The following is a 5,680-nucleotide window of genomic DNA, read 5'->3' on the forward strand; positions in this document are numbered from 1 at the left end:
GGAAATGAATAATACAGTTGCCAGCTTCATCAGGACATCCTAAAAGGTCCAAGATTTCCTGTTTGTTTTTATTTCTTTTCCCTCTGATGTGAGCAGTCTTCTCTCTTAGCTTATAACCCCATGAACATGGGCAAAGGCATACCTGCTATCTGTGTACATTTTTTTTTTCTTGCTGGGCCACAAGTTCCAAGGCATTGGTGATACAATTATCTTTGCTGTGTGGAGAAGTGGGGTAGAGGTTCAGCCCAGGTAACATTTGGGTCATTTACTATAGCAGCACCCACTCATCTGTGACCATCATGGAGAAAACCGCTCCCATCTCTAAACCAGGTAGCCTTGGCTCCCAGAAGGGGTCATTCGGAGAGGTCTTTCCTCCACACATGGCCTCCCGTTTTGGGACAGTGAATTGCAGCCTGTTGGGCAAGAAGTGTATCTGGGCACCTAGCTTGGTATAAGTCTTGGACCAACACAGGGTAGGGACAGTCTTGGATGACTATAAATGAATATTATATCTAGCCCATCCCTAGGTCCACTGTTCTTCTGGTAGTCCATGAATACATTTTGGTGTCAGTGGCACCTTAGATCCAAGACTTTTTCTTGGAAATGGGACCATCGGCTTGGAGGAGGGCTGAGTGTTAAATCACTGTGTCTATCAAGAGTTGAATGTGTTTCCCATTCACTCTCAGAGTTACTCTTGGTTAGCGGAGGTTGTCAGAACCCTATTCTCCCTAATCACTGTCTTCCCCCAGGGCTAATACTTTCACCATTTGGGGGTACTTTTCCCAAGGCCTGGGATTTCTAACATCTGGCTTCCATTTGCTAGGGCATTCACACTGGTCCTTTTCAAGGGGTTTTGGTCTCTCTTTGGTTGGAGTCTCTTTTTTTTTTTTTTCTGCTTTCCCTAACTACTGTAGCCAAGATTCCCTGTAATTTTCTTTCCTCTTGCCTTTCTTCTTTTTCCTTTCCCTTTCTTTTCTCTTTCTCCTCCTCCCTCTCCCTGATACAACAGACTTTCTCAGCAATCTGCATTAAATCTCCCAGCAACTTATCTTGTAATCCCTCTAGCCTCTGAAGATTTTGTTTGTTTGTTTGTTTGTTTTTGTTTGTTTGTTTGTTTTGTTTTTCCCCCTGATATCTCTACTAGCCTGGTCTATAAAAACCATAGTCACATTAGTGCTTCTTGCTGCTGGGGTCATAGGGTATATGCTGGCAGAATGCCTCTATGAGCCACACTAGAAACGCTGTGGGCTGGTGACTTGACTGCTTCACGTCACATACCTTCGTCAAATTGGTGGGTCACTGTGCTCCCTTGATACCTGCCAGAGCTTGGTGATAGACCTTCAGGTGTTCCTTACCTTCTGCCATATTAAAGTCCCAGCCGGGAGTAATCAGGGATAACCCACTGTTGATGACAGCCTCGGTAATTCATGGTGCCTCCATGTCTGAGAGTCTTTCTGGCTTCCTGCATTATCGTCTCTTGCTCTTTGGTTGCGAAGAGCACTGTCATGAGTTGTTGGATATCATCCCAGGTAGGCTGATGAGTAAATAAAACAGTTTCAAAGAGATTAATCAGCCCTTCGGGGTTATCTGAAAAGGGTTGTGGGGAAGTGTTGGGCCTTCTAGTTGTATAAGTCAGGCAAAGAGCCAGTATTGCATGGTCTGATTGCCATCTCATCATGGGTCCATAGGCTCTGAGGGGGAGGGTGAAGTGGCTCTTTTGCTTCAGGTCCCCATGGCTGCTCCTGGTTCTAAGAGTTCATTCCCACACTACCCGCTTGTAGGGGCCAGAGGAAGTGGGGCAAAGGAATGTTAGGAGAGGGCTCAAGGGAGATTTCTGAGGAGGAGCCGATCCTTGATGAGGGGCCATGGGAACTGGTGCTGTGGTAGGGAGGTAAAGGGGTGGATGATCCAGCAGCAACAGTTCCCACTGTGACAGGTCTTGGAGGATGTCGGTCTTTACAGACTCTTGTCTCTAAGGGGTACTTCTCCTTCATGCCAGGAGTTGTGAGAATCTCAGAGACAAAAAGGTTTTGATCCAAGGGTGAGGGTGGGGGGATCCTCCACTAGATTCTTCCAGGTAATTATATAGGGAATTTGGTCTGGGTGCTCAAGGGATCCTGGCCTAAAGACTCGTTCCTCTACTGCTTTGATCACCTGCAAGTCAAAGGCTCCTATGGGTGGCCACCCTACTCCAAAGTTGGGCCATTCAGAGGAGCAGAGAGGAACTAACTTGCCCTTCTTTACTACTACTGACAAATTTTCTCCTCTTTCTATAACTTCTGACCAGTGGTTAACTAGGATGGTTATCAGGGTAGATTCAGTCTGTTCCATGTCCAAAAATATCATCAGCCCCAGTCCAAGAACACAGAACAAGATAACTAACACCAACAAACACAGAGCAGGACAATCAACACACAGATATTTCACTCCTGCCACAAGCATAAAAACCAGGTTATAGCAAGACTCCTACCAATACTGTGTCTTGCTGTTTCCAAAAGGAGTAGAGTTCTCCCAAATTCCTCCGGGAAAGTTTGAAGAGTCCTCCAGACTCCCCACAGTCATGACATTAAGGTACATCTATCTGCCAGCTGCAATTAACCACACCAGACTAGAGGTGTTCAAGTCTACATCATGCTTGTGAGTCAAAAGCGAACGCAAAAGACAAAAGGACAAATACAGACAAACATTTATGAGTAGACCCCTGTTTCCAAGCTCGGTCTTTTTCCCTCCGATCAGTCTAGTAAGTGGTCACTCTGGGGGTTTCTCATCAGATCCCGGATGAAGGCCCCAAATGTAAGACCCTCGACACTCAGGCAGTGGTACTTATTTTGAGACACCCCCAAGTGAGACACTGAGACATAGATTGATCCAAAAGCAAGAGGTTTATTTTTCCAGTGCATCCGGGTCCACTTTCAATTAGCCCTCAATGCAAGTGACTAGGATGCAACCACATTTCTCTTTCTAACAGACTTTCAACAAAACTAACTGTTGAAAATTCACATACTCTCTCAAAATGAGTAAAAGTATCTCTTTAAATTTAAACCAATTAACAGGATATTGTTGACATAACAGCTCATTAGCTTCAAATAGTTAAATGGGCAATTTCACACAAGGAAATCTGTCTTGTGTTCAAAATGAAGTTTAGACATTGAGAAATAAGCAAGGATTCATCAATACATCAATATAGAAGTCTTCTTATTTCTTGTCAATTAGCTCAATAGTTTCTCTGATAGTAAAGAAGTCTGCTTTCTATCTTTGGCAGTCTAGAATGTTTTCATATATCACACACAGTAGTGTTTTTGAAGATTCCTCAGCTTGAATTTGCTTGAGGATTATTACATCTAAATTCAAATTCACACTTTGGCAAGAACGTAATGTACTATCCTATCTAGTGGTACATGTGATTTCCTCATTCATTGTTATTTTCATTTTAGTTACTTGACTAAGCTGGTGTAATCTTTAGTCAGAAAAAGTCTCACCTCATTGTTTTGCAACTTATACTCATAGAAAAGACTCATTCACTACTTTTTGTAACTATTATTGCTTATTATATTACATGTTCCTACCACAGTGGTCAGACAGTATTTTTATATTTTTAATTCCATACTTTTGTGCATGTCCTGGACATCCCAACATGAAGAGGGTGCTTTATGTGTGGTTTTACTAAAATAGCTTCCTTGTCTTTGTTTTCTAACATGAGTTATAATCTATTAATGTCATACTGTATTTTGATTTTCAACGTAGTCAATTTTGTTAGCAGGGATATGCCTTGTAATTATTTTCTTAAGTATTTATTTATTTGTCTTATTATGTAAGTACATTATAGCTGTCTTATGTATATGAGTACATTGTAGCTCTCTTCAGATAAATCAAAGAGGGAGTTGGGTCCCATAACAGATGATCATGAGCCACTGTGTGGTTGCTGGAAATTGAACTCAGAACTCATGACCTCTGGAAGCACAGCCAGTGCTCTTAATCACTGAGCTATCTCTCCAGCCCCTTTGTAATAATTTTAACTCTTAAAGTTTAAAAAGTTATTACAGACCCATGCTTTAATTTTGTTAAGACCTATCCCCAAAGTGACATTTGTTTAGTCAAGGATGAATTTTTCTCATTGGCAAAAGATAAAATATGTAAATTGGGAAATTAATTCTTGCTCTTTGGGCCTACTTCTCTGATTTAGATCTCCCATTTCCTAGACATCTGCTCTTCCAACATATTACACAACACACATACACATGCTTCACATACCACACAGGAACTACACATACATATACAACATACACACTTATACTGTGCATACAGACTGCACACAACACAAGCACAGATAATACCTCTACATGAACACAAACTCACACACACACACTATATAGCACACATATCATTTACACCATATATACCAAAAGCACAGACTTATAGACCACATATATACCACACACAAGTACTACATAGCATATTTGCAAACACTCCATGCAAACACATGATATATCACACTCACTCATACACCATGCATGCACACTGACATCTTTAGATGCAGTTTAACAGTGCAAAGGTGATTCTAATTTTCTAGAAGTCAAGCAATCTCCTGTAACATGAGAAAACCAGCTCCTATTACTGTCATTATATTTGCCTTCTGTACCTGTTTCCTTAACTTCTTCTCTTCTCCATCACATACATGATACATCATCTAGATAAATGAGCTCCTTGACAACTTCAATTTGGGTTACCAACAAGATGCACCCCCTTGTTCCAAAGCTTATTAATTTAAGCTAAACCTCATCACCTCTCACCCAAAGCCAATAGATAAAGTTTCTGGAAAAGGACCAAATACATGTAAGATTTAACCAGTATACTTCTTACCAAAAACCAATCTAGCATTATGTTTATTTGTTCATAACTTTAAGTTTTCTTTACTATTGTATGTCAAATACCAGTCAATTCTATTTTATTTATTTATTTATTTATTTTTTACTAGATATTTTCCATATATACATTTCAAATGCTATCTCAAAAGTTCCCTATACCCTCCCTCTGCCCTGCTCCCCACCCACCCACTCCAACTTCTTGGTCCTGGCATTCGCCTGTACTGGGGCATAGAAAGTTTGCAATACCAAGGGGCCTCTCTTCCCAGTGATGGCCAACTAGGCCATCTTCTGTACATATGCAGCTAGAGATATGAGCTCTGGGAGTACTGGTTAGTTCATATTGTTGTTCCACCTATAGGATTGCAGACCCCTTCAGCTCCTTGGGTGCTTTTTTTAGCTTCTCCATTGGGGGCCTAGTATTCCGTCTTGTAGATGTATGTGAGCATCCTCTTCTGTATTTGCCAGGCGCTGGCATAGCTTCATACAAGACAGCTATAACAGGTTCCCTTCAGCAAATTCTTTTTGGCATATGCAATAGTGTCTGGGTTTAGTGGCTGATTATGGGATGGATCCCCAGATGGGGTAGTCTCTGGATAGTCCATCATTTTGTCTTAGCTCCAAACTTTGTCTCTGTAACTCCTTTCATGGGTATTTTGTTCCCTATTTTAAGGAGGAATGAAGTATCCACCCATTGGTCTTCCTTCTTCTTGATTTTCTTGTGTTTTGCAAATTGTATCTTGGGTGTTCTATGTTTCTGGGCTAATATCCACTTCTCACTGAGTGCATATCTAATGACTTCTTTTGTGATTGGGTTA

The sequence above is a fragment of the Mus caroli genome, chromosome 3 (assembly GCF_900094665.2).
Source record: "Mus caroli chromosome 3, CAROLI_EIJ_v1.1, whole genome shotgun sequence".
Lineage (NCBI taxonomy): Eukaryota > Metazoa > Chordata > Mammalia > Rodentia > Muridae > Mus > Mus caroli.